The sequence below is a fragment of the Panulirus ornatus genome, chromosome 33 (assembly GCF_036320965.1).
Source record: "Panulirus ornatus isolate Po-2019 chromosome 33, ASM3632096v1, whole genome shotgun sequence".
NCBI classification, from domain to species: domain Eukaryota; kingdom Metazoa; phylum Arthropoda; class Malacostraca; order Decapoda; family Palinuridae; genus Panulirus; species Panulirus ornatus.
In genome coordinates this window covers 22383589-22404465 of record NC_092256.1, presented here as the reverse complement: position 1 = coordinate 22404465, position 20877 = coordinate 22383589, and the positions used below count along the sequence as shown (strand labels likewise).

At 38.4% G+C, this 20877-nt stretch overlaps 1 protein-coding gene across 1 annotated transcript in view; it reads left to right on the top strand.

Annotated features, from left to right (window-relative positions):
• LOC139759587 (uncharacterized) overlaps positions 1 to 14298 on the top strand; it is a 54416-nt gene extending 40118 nt beyond the window's left edge. Inside the window, exon 7 of the mRNA XM_071681878.1 lies at positions 13099 to 14298. The gene's annotated coding sequence lies outside the window, so the exon portion shown is untranslated. The remainder of the gene's footprint in view (positions 1 to 13098) is intronic.
• The last annotated feature ends 6579 nt before the right edge of the window (positions 14299 to 20877 follow it).

The following is a 20877-nucleotide window of genomic DNA, read 5'->3' as shown; positions in this document are numbered from 1 at the left end:
TGCAACCATGTCATTTCTTTACAGTCTGACAAGTGTTAAAACTATGTTGAAAGGCAATTTTTTTTAATACAGTCCTTAAAAGTGATTTGTAGATTTCAAGATATGAATGCCAGTATATCAAGAGTAGAGGAAACATATTGAAGAACATCAAAAAAGAAAAACTAGCATAATCATTAAATGATTTGTAAGAGTTTCTGTTCACTGTGATTACACAATACTTTATTATTGTCTTTTTGGATAGAAAGCAGTTTGATAATCATGTGGTAGTACTCAAACTGTTGTCATTGTAAGAGTTTGTGTGATTACAGTTTTGCATATATTTTTCAGATATTCTTTGATCTTTCCATACTGTTGATCATGGACATATGGCACTGGTTTGTTTTTCATTCAACTCAGATTTGGGATGAATGTTTTTTGTGTATACACATGCATGCACACATACACACACTAGAAACAAAGTTATATAAAACAACATCCTTCTGATTGTGACAAAGACAGCATTTTTCCAAAGATAAAAAATGTTAATCACTTATGTAGTGTAAGGCTAATAGCAAAAATATAATTTAGGATATACTTTTTGGCATTAATAGTTCATACACATTCAAGGTAAAGGATAAGAGCTGATGTGCTTTGCTTCTCTTTAATTTATTGTCATGCCTAAAAGCCCCTACTGTAGAGCTGCCATAGTGCAGACAAAGCTTGCCATGGCTGCCAGGCTCAACCATAGGTCAAGAAGTGTGGTGCTGTGTCTTTGTCTGTGTGAGGTGAGTGCAGCACAGTTAAGGAGTATGTGTCCTGTCTTTAGTATGAACATTACATCTTGCATACGATGGGTCCTGTGATATGTTAGATCTGTCTTGTTAGTGTTTTAGTGATGAGTGGTGTTCAGAACACAGATGTGGAAGTGTCACTCTCACATGCCTTAGGAGTGTATTTTTAGATGGGTGTATGTCTAGTGGGGTAAAATGTAAGATTCAGGTGGTTACTGAGTGCTTGCTGAGTCATTATTGTCTGTATGTGTTTAGTGATTGTCATGTTTGTTAGGGAAGGGGGATGTGTGAGTACAGATTGCTGTAGTGTGAAGTAGTCATAATTTTTTTTCTGCTTATGGGTTGGTAGTTGGTGATGGTGTGGTTTGGGTGGGAGGGGTTATTGTTGCAAGGATATGGGTACCATGCATTTTTGAGAAAGATTGTACTGGAAGTATTTTTGTTTTACTGTGTAGGTGTTGAATTTTGTGGTTACAAGACAGACAATGATTGTCGTAAAGGCTGTATTTCATGCGGTTTGCCATTTCTTATGTTTGTTTTTTAGCTGTAGGTATAAACATTAGGTAGAAGTAGTAGGTTGTAGCATTAGGTAGGAATATTAGGTAGACTCATTTGGCAGAAACATTTGGTAGGACCCTCTGAAAACACTATGTTAGTGTTGCCCACTGGCAATGGGCTGTTAAGGTTAAGGCATAAAAGGTTAAGAAGTGGCACTGGAGTTCAACAATTATGGAGACACTTTTGCCATGGTCACCCCACCTTAAGGGGGTTCCCAAAGGGAATGGGGATCATATATATATATATATATATATATATATATATATATATATATATATATATATATATATATATATATATATATAAATATATATATATATATATATATATTTATTTTTTTTTTTTGTCGCTGTCTCCCACGTTTGCGAGGTAGCGCAAGGAAACAGACGAAAGAAATGGCCCAACCCACCCCCATACACATGTATATACATACGTCCACACACGCAGATATACATACCTACACAGCTTTCCATGGTTTACCCCAGGCGCTTCACATGCCCTGATTCAATCCACTGACAGCACATCAACCCTGGTGTACCACATCGATCCAATTCACTCTATTCCTTGCCCTCCTTTCACCCTCCTGCATGTTCAGGCCCCGATCACACAAAATCTTTTTCACTCCATCTTTCCACCTCCAATTTGGTCTCCCACTTCTCCTCGTTCCCTCCACCTCCGACACATATATCCTCTTGGTCAACCTTTCCTCACTCATTCTCTCCATGTGCCCAAACCATTTCAAAACACCCTCTTCTGCTCTCTCAACCACGCTCTTTTTATTTCCACACATCTCTCTTACCCTTACGTTACTTACTCGATCAAACCACCTCACACCACACATTGTCCTCAAACATCTCATTTCCAGCACATCCATCCTCCTGCGCACAACTCTATCCATAGCCCACACCTCGCAACCATAAAACATTGTTGGAACCACTATTCCTTCAAACATACCCATTTTTGCTTTCCGAGATAATGTTCTCGACTTCCACACATTCTTCAAGGCTCCCAGGATTTTCGCCCCCTCCCCCACCCTATGATCCACTTCCGCTTCCATGGTTCCATCCACTGCCAGATCCACTCCCAGATATCTAAAACACTTTACTTCCTCCAGTTTTTCTCCATTCAAACTTACCTCCCAATTGACTTGACCCTTAACCCTACTGTACCTAATTACCTTGCTCTTATTCACATTTACTCTTAACTTTCTTCTTTCACACACTTTACCAAACTCAGTCACCAGCTTCTGCAGTTTCTCACATGAATCAGCCAGCAGTGCTGTATCATTAGCGAACAACAACTGACTCACTTCCCAAGCTCTCTCATCCCCAACAGACTTCATACTTGCCCCTCTTTCCAAAACTCTTGCATTCACCTCCCTAACAACCCCATCCATAAACAAATTAAACAACCATGGAGACATCACATAGGTGGATGACCAGGTGGTTGAAACATACTTTAAGGTGAAGTTGATGTTTTGTTTGTAGAGGATGCTAAGTGATTCTTTTCTTTGTCTGAAACTGGTATCAGGAAATGTATGAAAGCTTTTTGTGTGTTTGTGACCTTTGTGTTGATATGATGTGGGGAATGAATATCATGAACGTATCATACATGAAATTCAGTATGATTGGAGTTTTGTTGAGTGGAAATTATTGACAGTTGAGGGTTATGGTAAGGTGAAGGTTGGATTCATGTGAGTTTAGGGTTAAGAGAGTAATGCTGGGTAACACTTCTTCATTAACATGGATAACAGTGATCAAGTATGAAAAAAAAAAATCCCTTTTGCTTTTCTTAGAGGATGGACCTAGAGAATGGATGTGAGCGGATGTGGGCTTTCTTTTTCCTGTTCTTGGCGCTGCCTTAATAATAGCAGGAACTGGAGATCAGGTATCAGAAGTATATATTTTTTTTTCAAACTATTCACCATTTCCCCCGTTAGTGAGGTAGTGTTAAGAACAGAGGACTGGGCCTTTGAGGGAATATCCTCACCTGGCCCCCTTCTCTGTTCCTTTTGGAAAATTAAAAAAATAATGAGGAGGAGGATTTCCAGCCCCCCGCTCCCTCCTCTTTTAGTCGCCTTCTATGACATGCAGGGAATACGTGGGAAGTATTCTTTCTCCCCTATCCCCAGGGATAAAAGATAGAAGTATATATTCTTCTTTTCTTTCAAACTATTCGCCATTTCCCGCATTAGCGAGGTAGCGTTAAGAACAGAGGACTGGGCTTTTGAGGGAATACCCTCACCTGGCCCAATTCTCTGTTCCTTCTTTTGGTAAATTGAAAAAAAAACCGAGAGGGGAGGATTTCCAGCCCCCTGCTCCCTTCCCTTTTAGTCGCCTTCTACAACACGCAGGGAATACGTGGGAAGTATTCTTAATCCCCTATCCCCAGGGATAGAAGTATATATATATATATATATATATATATATATATATATATATATATATATATATATATATATATATATATATATATCTTTCTTTTCTTCTTTCAAACTATTTGCCATTTCCCGCATTAGCGAGGTAGCATTAAGAACAGAGGACTGGGCCTTTGAGGGAATACCCTCACCTGGCCCAATTCTCTGTTCCTTCTTTTGGAAAATTAAAAAAAAACGAGAGGGGAGGATTTCCAGCCCCCCGCTCCCTCCCCTTTTAGTCGCCTTCTACGACACGCAGGGAATACGTGGGAAGTATTCTTTCTCCCCTATCCCCAGGGAATATATATATATATATATATATATTTTTTTTTTTTTTTTTTTTTTATACTTTGTCGCTGTCTCCCGCGTTTGCGAGGTAGCGCAAGGAAACAGACGAAAGAAATGGCCCAACCCCCCCCCCCCCCCATACACATGTACATACACACGTCCACACACGCAAATATACATACCTACACAGCTTTCCATGGTTTACCCCAGACGCTTCACATGCCTTGCTTCAATCCACTGACAGCACGTCAACCCCTGTATACCACATGACTCCAATTCACTCTATTACTTGCCCTCCTTTCACCCTCCTGCATGTTCAGGCCCCGATCACACAAAATCTTTTCACTCCATCTTTCCACCTCCAATTTGGTCTCCCTCTTCTCCTCGTTCCCTCCACCTCCGACACATATATCCTCTTGGTCAATCTCTCCTCACTCATTCTCTCCATGTGCCCAAACCATTTCAAAACACCCTCTTCTGCTCTCTCAACCACGCTCTTTTTATTTCCACACATCTCTCTTACCCTTACGTTACTTACTCGATCAAACCACCTCACACCACACATTGTCCTCAAACATCTCATTTCCAGCACATCCATCCTCCTGCGCACATCTCTATCCATAGCCCACGCCTCGCAACCATACAGCATTGTTGGAACCACTATTCCCTCAAACATACCCATTTTTGCTTTCCGAGATAATGTTCTCGACTTCCACACATTTTTCAAGGCTCCCAAAATTTTCGCCCCCTCCCCCACCCTATGATCCACTTCCGCTTCCATGGTTCCATCCGCTGACAGATCCACTCCCAGATATCTAAAACACTTCACTTCCTCCAGTTTTTCTCCATTCAAACTCACCTCCCAATTGACTTGACCCTCACCCCTACTGTACCTAATAACCTTGCTCTTATTCACATTTACTCTCAACTTTCTTCTTCCACACACTTTACCAAACTCAGTCACCAGCTTCTGCAGTTTCTCACATGAATCAGCCACCAGCGCTGTATCATCAGCGAACAACAATTGACTCACTTCCCAAGCTCTCTCATCCCCAACAGACTTCATACTTGCCCCTCTTTCCAGGACTCTTGCATTTACCTCCCTTACAACCCCATCCATAAACAAATTAAACAACCATGGAGACATCACACACCCCTGCCGCAAACCTACATTCACTGAGAACCAATCACTTTCCTCTCTTCCTACACGTACACATGCCTTACATCCTCGATAAAAACTTTTCACTGCTTCTAACAACTTGCCTCCCACACCATATATTCTTAATACCTTCCACAGAGCATCTCTATCAACTCTATCATATGCCTTCTCCAGATCCATAAATGCTACATACAAATCCATTTGCTTTTCTAAGTATTTCTCACATACATTCTTCAAAGCAAACACCTGATCCACACATCCTCTACCACTTCTGAAACCACACTGCTCTTCCCCAATCTGATGCTCTGTACATGCCTTCACCCTCTCAATCAATACCCTCCCATATAATTTACCAGGAATACTCAACAAACTTATACCTCTGTAATTTGAGCACTCACTCTTATCCCCTTTGCCTTTGTACAATGGCACTATGCACGCATTCCGCCAATCCTCAGGCACCTCACCATGAGTCATACATACATTAAATAACCTTACCAACCAGTCAACAATACAGTCACCCCCTTTCTTAATAAATTCCACTGCAATACCATCCAAACCTGCTGCCTTGCCGGCTTTCATCTTCCGCAAAGCTTTTACTACCTCTTCTCTGTTTACCAAATCATTTTCCCTAACCCTCTCACTTTGCACACCACCTCGACCAAAACACCCTATATCTGCCACTCTGTCATCAGACACATATATATATATATATATATATATATATATATATATATATATATATGTATATATATTTTTTTTTTTTCATACTATTCGCCATTTCCCGCATTAGCGAGGTAGCGCTAAGAACAGAGGACTGGGCCTTTGAGGGAATATCCTCACCTGGCCCCCTTCTCTGTTCCTTCTTTTGGAAAAAAAAAATAAAAAAAAAAAACGAGGGGAGGATTTCCAGCCTTCCGCTCCCTTCCCTTTTAGTCGCCTTCTACGACACGCAGGGAATACGTGGGAAGTATTCTTTCTCCCCTATCCCCAGGGATAATATATATATATATATATATATATATATATATATATATATATATTATTTATTTATTTTATTTTGCTTTGTCGCTGTCTCCCGCGTTTGCGAGGTAGTGCAAGAAAACAGACGAAAGAAATGGCCCAACCCACCCCCATACACATGTATATACATACACGTCCACACACGCAAATATACATACTTATACATCTCAATGTACACATATATATACACACACAGACACATACATATATACCCATGCACACAATTCACACTGTCTGCCTTTATTCATTCCCATCGCCACCTCGCCACACATGGAATAACATCCCCCTCCCCCCTCATGTGTGCAAAGTAGCGCTAGCAAAAGACAACAAAGGCCCCATTCGTTTACACTCAGTCTCTAGCTGTCATGCAATAATGCCCGAAACCACAGCTCCCTTTCCACATCCAGGCCCCATAGAACTTTCCATGGTTTACCCCAGATGCTTCACATACCCTGATTCAATCCATTGACAGCACGTTGACCCCAGTACACCACATCGATCCAATTCACTCTATTCCTTGCCCACCTTTCACCCTCCTGCATGTTCAGGCCCTGATCACTCAAAATCTTTTTCACTCCATCTTTCCACCTCCAACTTGGTCTCCCACTTCTCCTCGTTCCCTCCACCTCCAACACATATATCCTCTGGGTCAATCTTTCCTCACTCATTCTCTCCATGTGCCCAAACCATTTCAAAACACCCTCTTCTGCTCTTTCAACCACGCTCTTTTTATTTCCACACATCTCTCTTACCCTTAAGTTACTTACTCGATCAAACCACCTCACACCACATATTGTCCTCAAACATCTCATTTCCAGCACATCCACCCTCCTGCGCACAACTCTGTCCATAGCCCACGCCTCGCAACCATACAACATTGTTGGAACCACTATTCCTTCAAACATAGCCATATATATATATATATATATATATATATATATATATATATATATATTTCCCTGGGGATAGGGGAGAAAGAATACTTCCCACGTATTCCCTGCGTTTCGTAGAAGGCGACTAAAAGGGAAGGGAGCGGGGGGCTGGAAATCCTCCCCTCTCGTTTTTTTTTTTTTTTTTTCCAAAAGAAGGAACAGAGGAGAGGTCCAGGTGGGGATGTTCCCTCAGGGGCCCGGTCCTCTGTTCTTGGCGCTACCTCGCTGTCGCGGGAAATGGCGAATAGTATGAAAAAAAAAAATATATATATATATATATATATATCCACCTGAGATGGGAGAAAGAATTCTACCAATGTATTCCATATGTTTCATAAAAGACGACTAAGAATGGGTAAGCTGGAAATTCTTCCTTTGTATTTTGATTTTGTAAAGATGGAACAGAAGAAGGACCCAACTGAGGAGAGATTATCCTCTTAGAAGGCTTAGGCTGGGGTGTCTGAGTGTGTATACATGTAACTAAGAATATCTAGAAATCGGTAAGCATCCTTTTGTTGTCACTTCCCTTTTATAGACTGTAATTATTTTCATTGAAAAGATTATAGTTTATCATTTTTATGTATCCATATGTGCACAGTCTCTTACCCAACCCTCCATATGCTACACAAGATACACTGTATACTGTCCTGGTAATTTTACACTAGAACAAATATAAGTAACACCATATGAATTATTTTTAAATTCATGAATATGTGGGAGTGTACCCACTTTTTTTCATAAATTATTGGTGTGCAATTCCACTCAGATTCAAGTTTTCTGCTAGTTGAGAAAATGCTTTGTTAATAATGCAGAATTCTTTTTGTATTTAGTTCTTCAGTAATAATATTTCAAGACTATTTTAAAAGTCATCTCATGCATATAATGTTTGTTAGGTTCTGGGTAATTGCACTTCATTCAGTCATGGATCTGCTTTTTTAAGAGTATGTAAACAGGAGTGGATATATTGGATCAAACAAATTTTTAGAGGATGTTTCACAGAAAGTTGACCAGTTATTTTGAATCTTGAAATAAGTAATGATAATTCTTAAGAAGAGCTTATCATAAAAAAATGTAACACAAAAGGAAGCTTTTGTTACATTTCATGGATGCTACTCATCTAAGGCACTGCGTTCAACAGACTTGGATAGAAAATTATGCAGTACTTATACAAAGGAGTGAAGGAAAGTGGAAGATGCAGCTTATTAAGGTGTATTTCATGAGTTTGCAGTAATTCTACAGCAAATGTTTCAAGTGTTGTAGGGTCATCGTCAATATGTGGCAAGTTGTTGTAGGGACATCATCTAATATATGGCAAGTTGAGTGAAGTTTTTGAAGAAAGTTCATCTACCACGCTTCACTTATTACATATAAGATAAGAATAGGAAGTATTCATGGTGTACCCTGTGATGTAAATTTATCATGTCAATGGCAATTGATGCAATAAGATGACAAAAATTTTATTTTCATTGTATGGTAATTTTATAGGAGTTTTGTTTTTATAAATATCCTTGGTGGTCATTAAGTCCACTTCCTGCTATACTTGTGTTGATGAATATCATTTTATTTAAACTCTGCATGGAAAATACATTATGAAGTGTGTTTTTTTTTATGACTGTACGTTGAACCTTGATCCTTCAACTCCATGACCTATTTTATTAGGCTCCTCAGTGTTCAGAAAGTCAGGTGGGACCACAGGTCTTGAAGTGTGGAGATGTCTAGGCAGGATAAACCAAGTGCAGCTGAGAAGTAGGCATTCATTGTCTTCAGTATGGACATTGCATTTTGGCATGAAAGGTTTTGTATTGTTTTGAATCAGGTTTTGTGAGAATAAAGAGATGTAGTGTCCAGAATGAAGATGAAAAAGTGCAACTCATACATGCCTGGCATTATAGTATAAGTTAATTGTGCTTCCAGTGGAGTTTAAAACTGGATTGAGTGGTGGTTGTTGAGTGTTTGTCAAGTTATTACTCTCTGTTTGTGTATTTTGTCTCTGTTTATTTTATTGGGGGAGAAAGGTTCGGTGTATATCTTGTTGAAGTGTGAAGCAACTTGGTTTTGGGGTCTTTATATGTATGACAGGGTTTTTGTGAAAATGTTGCAAAGAATTGAATGAAAAGCTTATTGAAGTGAGATTGTATTGAAAGTGTTCATGTTCAGTTATTTACTTGCCAAATATTTGTGGATGCAAGACGGCAGTGATTGCTCAGAGAGCATTGTTTTGTGTGGTTTGCAGCTTTTTTATATTTGTGTTTAATGGGATGGATGACTAGGCAGATGAGGTATAGTTTAGGGTGAATGGGATGAATTATGGATAACTATTCATTGCATTATACATGCAAGTTAGAGAGTAGATATGAGTGAAGAAGGCCATTTCTTTATTTGCTCCTGGTGCTGCCTTGCTAATGCGGGTAATGGGAAACGTGTACAAAAGTATATATATATATATACATATTTTATTTTTTTTATTATACTTGTTGCTGTCTCTCGCGTTAGCACAAGGAAACAGACGATAGAATGGCCCAACCCACCCACATATACATGTATATACATACTTACACGTCCACACACGCACATATACATACCTATACATTTTAACATATAAATATACATACACAGACATATGTACACATGCACATAATTCATACTTGCTGCTTTCATTCATTCCCATCGCCACCCCGCCACACATGAAATAGCTCAAATCACCTCACACCACATATTGTCCTCAAACATCTCATTTCCAACGCATCCATCCTCCTCCGCACAACCCTATCTATAGCCCACACCTCGCCATATAACATTGTTGGAATCACTATTCTGTCAGACATACCCATTTTTGGAAAATTAAGAACGAGAGGGGAGGATTTCAAGGGGAGGGAGTGGGGGACTGGAAATCCTCCCTTCCCATTTTTTAATTTTCCAAAAGAAGGAACAGAGAAGGGGGCCAAGTGAGGATATTTCCTTCAAGGCTCAGTCCCGTGTTATTAACGCTACCTCGCTAATGCGGGAAATGGTGAATATGTGAGAAGCTGCAGAAGCTGGTGACTGAGTTTGGTAAAGTGTGTGAAAGAAGAAAGTTAAGAGTAAATGTGAATAAGAGCAAGGGTATTAGGTATAGTAGGGTTGAGGGTCAAGTCAACTGGGAGATAAGTTTAAATGGAGAAAAACTGGAGGAAGTAAAGTGTTTTAGATATCTGGGAGTGGATCTGGCAGCGGGTGGAACCATGGAAGCGGAAGTGAATCATAGGGTGGGGGAGGGGGCGAAAATCGAGGGAGCCTTGAAGAATTTTTGGAAGTCGAGAACATTATCTCGGAAAGCAAAAATGGAATATTTTTTTTTTTTGGATGGGGCTGACTTCATGAGCACTGTGAGAGCCCCATAAAAAGAGGCCTTAGTTTTTCAAGGTTCTGGTGTGTGTGATTTTCTGTATTTTTTCATAGTTTGGGATTTGAAGGTTGTCAATTTTTGAGCAAGGAATTGTATGAGGTAATTCTTTTATATTGAAAATATTTAATTGTTGCTTCATTAAAACGACAGGAAATGCATGATATTTTCTGTAATTTTAATACTTTGACATGAAAAATCTCAGGAATAAGGAATAAATTGTTCACTGCTATAGTTGACAGAAAATCATTTAATTATGTTTTTTTATTTTGTTTCAGCTATAAAAATAATATTTTACAATTGTTTATACTTGCAACATGGTAATAATTTACATATAAAGTAAATTAACAGTCCTTAGTTTAGGGCATTGTTTTTGAGTTGGATTTTGTACAAGAACTAGGACCTAAATTCATTTTTTTTTTATTGTGTCTGTCTTAAGGTATAAAAAAATGTAATGAATCATTTGTGTACAAAAAGTGAAAAGGGCTTGCTACATAGTTTGCAGATGAGCAGAAACTAAGTTATTTAGATAATTTATAAACAAGCTTTATGATTTTAAACACTACTCGTATTTTTTTCTCGGTATTCATCATAGTTTGTATCAGGTGTTGAAATTAGTCACTTTGCTTTTTCTAAAATTAATAAACTTTCCAGAACATGCTGATGATAGTAATCCCAGTCATTAACAGAAAAATATTCACATATTTATCATGATTCTTTATTCTCGTATCATACAGAATGTACTGAAGTGTACTTTGATTGTCCTCTTACCTTGGGATGATAAAGTGATTTATCCAAACCTTGTTAAGAGTTGTATGTCTCCTTAAATTTACATGGAGGCTTATAGTTTCATAATCTGTGTTAAAGTGTGTACATGAAATCATTTAATCATGTTTTTATGAATTAATACTTAGCTCCCTTTTAAGAGTAGGTTTTATAATTTGTCATTATTTGAAGAAAAAAATTCTTTTGAAGGTATATCACAAAACCTATATAGCCATCATTGTCAGATGGAATAAAATGCAAATGGCTGGAAGATAAGCAAGGAAGCCATTGACTGATTCCTGTCACCAGCTTTGCATTACTTGGTTTTTACAAAAAATTAAGCACACTTGTAAACTTACAACAGTTCAAACATTGTTTGAAAATGAGGAAGCACAGGTCATAAATGCCAAAAAGTGGTAATGATTTGTAAGCGTAACAGCTTGAATAATATGTCATGTTTTATAAATCAAGATTGCTTAAAGATTTTATGCATAGTGTACTGTGTTGACTAGTCATGCCTCTGATTAAGTGCAGAAGAAAGTTTTCTGTTGGTACAAGTTTGTAATGTCAAGGATGTGCATGGCCAGAAATTTGTGACAAGTGATTCAATTAGTAATACTGGGACTATGCATAATTATGAAAGTGTTATTATATGCTGATATAGATGTGTTTATATGAGGGGCTAGTTATATGTGTGGCTGTTGCTTGTGCTTGACCTGGATCAAGTTCAGTAGCCTGAAGCTCCTTCAGGATCACTGTAGTAAATTCATCTTGAAAAATCAGGTTTAATTTTAGAATTAGAGAATACTGTAATAAGAACATAAGTTCTGAAATGTTATCACCACAATGAAGATGTAGATTGGTGCAGTTATATTTGTTATATCACAAAATTCACTGTAATGGCATACAGTAATTAGAATCCTTGACATTCATAGAACTAAAGATTTCATATCACCAGTTTATATATATATATATATATATATATATATATATATATATATATATATATATATATATATATATATATATATATATATATATATGTATATATAAGCTGTTTTTTAATTTAGTGAAATTATTTTGTGTGTGTGTATGTGTGTGTGTGTGTGTGTGTGTTTATAATTTCACATTCAGTATTTGTTCAAAGGACTTTGTCATACTCACTGTTAGAACACATGGGCATGATGTCTCGTAAGGTTAAGTAATTGATATTAATTTTATCTTGTATGTTAGAATACATGGGTATGATGTCTTGCAGGGTTAAGCAACAGTTATTAATCATAATTGTATACTTGCTTTCCATTACAGTAATTCTGTATCTGTATGAACAGTATAATATTACATTATTATCCATGTTATGTAACTAAGGGAGCTTAAGCCTGCTTCATTAAATACCGAGTCCCAATTAATCATATTTATAGTATCTACACATTTATAATCATACCTTTTTCACTTGATAAACAACAAAGTCAGAATTGTAAGCTGTATTTAAGATGTGCAAATTTGTAAAACTAATAGTACAAAGAATAATGTACCTGATATATTAGTTGTGATAGGCTGCAAGAGGAACCTGTAGACATAAATTCAAGATGATTGTAAATCTGTTGTATACAGTTTATTGCTCAGGGAATTCTTTAGGTTCTTAAGAGTGTAATGTTTCAAGACAAATTTAAATGAAATTCAAGTAAATTAATAGATAACTCATTGTAGTTCAGTTTTACCTTGTCCAAGTAATAATTATTTTCTCCCACAGTTGCCTGGAGGCGTTCTTCACTGACCATATGCATCTGCCATTCTTGTCTTTGCAGTTTCTAGGTTGGCGCGTTGCTAAGATGCTGCTCCCCTTGTGCTGGGTGGCTCTCACCCCTCATCTTCTGTACCTGGAACATGTCCTTGCCTCAGTACTAGTGTGTGCCAGAGCCAGACCACAGCCACAAGCGTGTGTGTGGTCGTATGTGTGCATGAGATGATGCAAGCTCAAATATGTAGGGTATTTTATGTGATGAGGATAACACCAATGTTTACTTGACTTTGTGTAATGTATGATAATAATTTAGGGAATCAAATGTACAGTTGAAGTAACTGCCTGAGGTTCACATGTATATTTTTACCAAGCATGGAAATTCCTAAGATGCAGTAGGAAGAGGATATTGTGTTAGATTGCATAACAAGAGCTTTGCAATCAGAGTTAACATTGTCAAAAAAGTAGTTCCCAAGAAAGGAGAACAAATAACTTGTTCATTCAGGCATTTATGCTCGAGTCTCTTCCTTATGCCAGTCATGCAGGGTTAGGCTTCTGTTCATGTAAATTACATAAAACTTTGTGTAAAATAATTGTGCTGCTTATATATATATATATATATATATATATATATATATATATATATATATATATATATTTATATATTTATATATGGAAGCTTATGTTAAATCATGTTATTCTGTCATTTTAAAACTTCCATTATGATTTTCATCTTTAGAGGGATTTGTCAAGGAATAGAAGAGGAAAATTGATAACTTTGGTATAAGAATATTATGATCTTACTTTTTGAAATAGATGCTTCAAATGACTACAAATCCTTTTTGTAAATTGGATTAACTTTGTATTATTTATCAGTTATGTATATATGTACATCCAGGAAAAATTCCTCATTTCAAAGCAATTGTCTCTTGACAATCCTTCTTTCCTCTCTCTTTCTCTGATGCTTTTTTTCTTGTATCTGCCACTTTTTGCTGCTTCACCATTTACTTAAAGCAGTTGCATGAAAGTAGGTGTTGTGCAGTGTATGAAGAATGTATCAGTGCCATGAAAGGATTTGATTATTTAGAGTTTTCCCTATATTCAGTCAAGGCATTACTTCATCCATTCATTCCACATTCACAACAATCATGTTATGCAGATGCATCACCCATAGATAAAAAATTTATATTTTTCTTTCACTGAATATATATATATATATATATATATATATATATATATATATATATATATATATATATATATATATATATATATATATATATCTCTCTCTCTCTCTCTCTCTCTCTCTCTCTCTCTCATAAACTCAGAGTGCAGCTTTGAAGTTTACTTTTGGATCATGAAATTACACTCAATAATTTTTGTTTTAGTTATTTTGGTAATAAAAATTTCCAAACAAATAATGCTTTGACTACATTTTAAATTTGATATTCTTGAGTGCAAAATTATTTTGGAACGTTCTTTATTTTCAAAATCATTCAAGGAGAAGATGATGTTATGATGTAAAGGAAGCATAATAATGCAGTAGTACAAACAGTCTTGTCATTAGAAGGAATCCAATTGTTGTGTCAAATGTCTTATTAAGAAGGTGGAGTTCCTTGATGTTACACATGGTTAAACCATATGGTGTGCTTATGACTTCTAGTCAGTACTGTTTGTATGACGTTTGTATGACCTTTCAATAGAAAAATGCATGCACAGTGGCATGGACATCACAAAGTTGATTGTAGTGAACTTTACTGACTGATCTATAGGATCAAGTGTCAATTTAACAACATTTTCATGTGGTACAGGTGTTTTAATGTGAAATGAATGTAACTGCATATTAAGTCAAGGCGTTTTGTGACGCAAACCAATACATGAATTCCCAGAAATGATTGGTGTGGGAGTTGGTTATCCTCCCCTCTCTTACAGGTGTTTTAGGGGGTCCTACTTTTGAAAATTGTACTTAGGGACAAAATGGTACCTGCAGAAACAGTTTTGGGAATTATTTCAGTTCAGTATTTTTCATTTGGAATTTATTTTAATCTTATGTGAATATAGTTTAAAAGGGTACTAATGGTTCTGATTTCGGGATTATTTTGGTAAACAGTATTTTTCATTTGCAGTTATACTATATGTGAATACAGTTTAAAAGAGTGCTAGTAGTTCAGTTATTCCATTTTGTTATTGACAACTAAGCAAGCTATTGAGCAATGCCCTGCCACTATTAAAGTTACCTACCTGACAGCAAAACAAACATCCTGTTTTACATATTAAGACTATTATTTCTTGATCTCAAACAATTACCATGTGAAACACCAGGACTAAAGCATGGAAAGTCACACATTCAACCATCTTAAGTCGGGAGCATCTGTTTCCTGGCGCTACCTCACTGACGCAGGAAACGGCGATCAAGTTCAATAAATAAATGAATATATTTTTTGTTCTTATACTTGATCTCAATTTCCTGTGTCAGTGAGGTAGTGCCAGGAAACAGACAAAGAATGGCCCATCCACTCATACACACATTTTTTTTTTCTTTTTTTCTTTCTTTTTTTTTTGTCGCTGTCTCCTGCATTTGTGAGGTAGTGCAAGGAAACAGACGAAAGAAATGGCCCAACCCACCCTCATACACATGTATAAACATACACGTCCACACACGCAAATATACATACCTACACAGCTTTCCATGGTTTACCCCAGACGCTTCACATGCCCTGATTCAATCCACTGACAGCACGTCAACCCTGGTATACCACATCGATCCAATTCACTCTATTCCTTGCCCTCCTTTCACCCTCCTGCATGTTCAGGCCCCGATCACACAAAATCTTTTTCACTTCATCTTTCCACCTCCAATTTGGTCTCCCACTTCTCCTTGTTCCCTCCACCTCCGACACATATATCCTCTTGGTCAATCTTTCCTCACTCATTCTCTCCATGTGCCCAAACCATATCAAAACACCCTCTTCTGCTCTCTCAACCACGCTCTTTTTATTTCCACACATCTCTCTTACCCTTACCTTACTTACTCGATCAAACCACCTCACACCACACATTGTCCTCAAACGTCTCATTTCCTGCACATCCACCCTCCTGCGCACAACTCTATCCATAGCCCACGCGTCACAACCATACAACATTGTTGGAACCACTATTCTTCAAACATACCAATTTTTGCTTTCCAAGATAATGTTCTCGACTTCCACACATTCTTCAAGGCTCCCAGGATTTTCGCCCCCTCCCCCACCCTATGATCCACTTCCGCTTCCATGGTTCCATCCGCTGCCAGATCCACTCCCAGATATCTAAAACACTTTACTTCCTCAAGTTTTTCTCCATTCAAACTTACCTCCCAATTGACTTGACCCTCAACCCTACTGTACCTAATAACCTTGCTCTTATTCACATTTACTCTTAACTTTCTTCTTTCACACACTTGACCAAACTCAGTCACCAGCTTCTGCAGTTTCTCACATGAATCAGCCACCAGCGCTGTATCATCAGCGAACAACAACTGACTCACTTCCCAAGCTCTCTCATCCACAACAGACTTCATACTTGCCACTCTTTCCAAAACTCTTGCATTCACCTCCCTAACAACCCCATCCATAAACAAATTAAACAACCATGGAGACATCACACACCCCTGCCACAAACCTACATTCACCGAGAACCAACATATATATATATACATACACACAAGATATTCATATATACACATGTACATATTCATACTTGCCTTCATCCATTCCTGGCACTACCCAACCCCACAGGAAACAGCATCGCAACCCCCTGCTTCAGTGAGGTAGCGCCAGAATACAGACAAAAAAGGCTAGTATACATTGATATTTTTTTCATCCACACTCACCATTTCCTGTGATACTGAGGCAACATAAGGAACAGATGATTGAGCCTTTGAGGAAAAAATCCTCGCTTGGCCACCTTCTTTGTCCTTTTGGAAAAGTAAAATTGGAGGACAGGATTTCCAGTTCCCTGATCCACCCCTTTAAGTTGCCTTCTACAACATGTAGGGAATATGTGGGCAGTATTCCTTCTAGAGGTAGCACCAGGAAACAAATGAAGAAAGACCCATCAACACATGAATATAAACAAACACTCGTACATATACATTACACATACATGTTCATACACAGACATATACATATATATATTCATACGTGCTTGCCTTCAACCAATCCAGGCACCACCCTGCCCTAAAGGAAACAGCATTGCTACCCCCTGCTTCAGCAAGGCGTGCAAGGAATAGAGTTAACTGGAATGATGTGGTATACCTGGGTCAACGTGCTGTCAATGATGCCTGGATTTGGATAGGGACCTGCATTTCTCACGACAGCTTGTGTATGGATGTGAGTGGGTGTGGCCTTTCTTTGTATGTTTCCTGGCGCTACCTCACTGATGCTGGGGATGGTGTGGCACTGAGAATGGATGAAGGCGAGTATGTATAAATATGTATGTGTGTACATGTGTATATATATGCATATGCATAAAACCACAAGGAAAATGAAGCACAGTAAGTTCCCAAGTGCACTTTTGTGTAATGATCACATTGTCAGGAGAGATACAAGAATGATATAGAAGATGTAGAACAGTCAGTTGATGTACAAGGAAGAGACATAGCTAAGACAGCATTGGTAAACAAGCATTACCTGTTGGTGGTAATCCATGTTTACCAATGGTATTTTAGCAACGCCTCTTCCTTGTATATCAACCGAATGTTCTATGTCTTCTATCTCATTCTTGTATCTCCCTGATGATGTAATCATTACATGGAAGTGCACTTGGGAACTTATCGTATTTCATTTTCCTTGTGGTTTTATGCATATACTAGGTCACATGCACCACTGTGATCTCTTGCAACAAATATATATATATATATATATATATATATATATATATATATATATATATATATATATATATATATATATAATTTTTTTTTTGCTTTGTCGCTGTCTCCCGCGTTTGCGAGGTAGCGTAAGGAAACAGACGAAAGAAATGGCCCAACCCACCCCCATACACATGTATATACATACGTCCACACACGCAAATATACATACCTACACAGCTTTCCATGGTTTACCCCAGACGCTTCACATGCCCTGATTCAATCCACTGACAGCACGTCAACCCCGGTATACCACATCGATCCAATTCACTCTATTCCTTGCCCTCCTTTCACCCTCCTGCATGTTCAGGCCCCGATCACACAAAATCTTTTTCACTCCATCTTTCCACCTCCAATTTGGTCTCCCACTTCTCCTCGTTCCCTCCACCTCCGACACATATATCCTCTTGGTCAATCTTTCCTCACTCATTCTCTCCATGTGCCCAAACCATTTCAAAACACCCTCTTCTGCTCTCTCAACCACGCTCTTTTTATTTCCACACATCTCTCTTACCCTTACGTTACTTACTCGATCAAACCACCTCACACCACACATTGTCCTCAAACATCTCATTTCCAGCACATCCATCCTCCTGCGCACAACTCTATCCATAGCCCACACCTCGCAACCATACAACATTGTTGGGACCACTGTTCCTTCGAACATACCCATTTTTGCTTTCCGAGATAATGTTCTCGACTTCCACACATTCTTCAAGGCTCCCAGAATTTTCGGGGGCTGAAAATCCTGGGAGCCTTGAAGGATGTGTGGAAGTCGAGAACATTATCTCGGAAAGCAAAAATGGGTATGTTTGAAGGAATAGTGGTTCCAACAATGTTGTATGGTTGCGACGCGTGGGCTATGGATAGAGTTGTGCGCAGGAGGGTGGATGTGCTGGAAATGAGATGTTTGAGGACAATATGTCATGTGAGGTGGTTTGATCAAGTAAGTAATGTAAGGGTAAGAGGGATGTGTGGAAATAAAAAGAGTGTGGTTGAGAGAACAGAAGAGGGTGTTTTGAAATGGTTTGGGCACATGGAGAGAATGAGCGAGGAAAGATTGACCAAGAGGATATATGTGTCAGAGGTGGAGGGAACGAGGAGAAGTGGGAGACCAAATTGGAGGTGGAAAGATGGAGTGAAAAAGATTTTGAGCGATTGGGGCCTGAACATGCAGGAGGGTGAAAGGCGGGCAAGGAATAGAGTGAATTGGATCGATATGGTATACCGGGGTCGACGTGCTGTCAATATATATATATATATATATATATGCATACGCACATATATAAACATATGCACAGACATACATATGTACACACATTCATACTTGCTTCCCTTCATCCATTTCCGGCGCTACCACGCCCCACAGGAAACAGCATCGCCAGGAAAAGGCAAAAAATGCCATACTTGTTCACACTCAGTCACTATCCAGATCCAAACCTCACAGACCTTTCCATGGTCTACCCCATACGTTTCACATGCCCTGGTTCAGTCCGCTAACAGCACGACGACCCCGGTATTCCACACTGTAACAATCTCTCTCTCTCTCTCTCTCTCTCTCTCTCTCTCTCTCTCTCTCTCTCTCTCGCCATTTTCCGCGGTAGCACTTAGAATAGAGGACTGAGCCAAAGAGGGAAAATCCTCACTTGGCCCCCTTCTCTGTTCCTTCTTTTGGCAACATGAACACTGGAGGTGAGGATTTCCAGCTCCCCGCTCCCTCCCCTTTTAGTCGCTTTTTACGACATGCATGGAATACGTAGGAAGTATTTTTTTCTCCCTTGTCCCCAGTGATTATATATATATATATATATATATATATATATATATATATATATATATATATGCGTGTGTGTGTAATTTCCTGAATGTTCTGTATGGGAAGGGAGTTTTACGCTCGTGGGGCCCAATCCTTTGAATATTCTCTATTATACAACTTTTTAAGTATGGTCAATTATACCGTGTCATTAATCCTCTTATTCCATTAATCCATCGTGTACTTTAGAAATACTTCATTACTTTTTTTTTTTTTTTTTACGTTTCTTGCTTAATATTGTGCAAATCATCGATCCGTTTTTAAAATGTAAACATTGTGATCAAGTCACCCCCCACTCATCTCTCTACCAAGGTGGGCTAATTTAAAACCTCTAGCCTTTCCCCGTTACTCTGATTTCTTAATTCTGGTAAGAACGCCGTTTTCCTCTATGTAGCGCCAGGGACAAATAACGTTAGTTTCCCACATCCACGCTGTCAACCATATATATATATATATATATATATATATATATATATATATATATATATAATTCTACTTCCATATTTCCTGCGTGTCGTACAAGACAACTAAAGGGGACTGGAGCCACCTTCCCCTACCTTTTTAAAAGAAGAAACAAACGAAGTAGTCAAGCAGGAAGTGTTCATCTTCATCAAAGGCTCAAACGGGGTCCCAGTCTGATTGTGTGAGGACGTAACCAAGATGAGATGAGTGGAGGCAGACAGACAGCATGTTTGAGAGAAACCTGTATCTGTTGGCGCGCTGAGTAAAACACAGCTGAAGGGTAAAGGGGAATAATGGTTGGAAATGTCTTAGGAGTAAAGTTAAGGTTTGGTGGAAGGACGAGATCTAAGGAAGGGTAGCACTTCTGAAACAGTAGCTGTGGGAATGTGTGAGAGTAAAGAAGGAAATTCTAGATTGATGTGGGTAAAAATGCAAGTCGAAGGCGAGAAAAGGGTGACTGTTGATGCTTATGCACCAGTCTATGAGAAAGATCATGAGAGGCGTTTTGGAAGGAGCTGCGTTGGTGCGTCAGCAACGTTGATGCAAGAGACCGGGTATTAGTGATGGATGATTTAAAAGCGAACGTGAGTAACGTGGATGTTGAGGGTACAATAGGAGGGATGGGGTATTCATGAAGATTGGCAACACCTCACTAAAAAAAA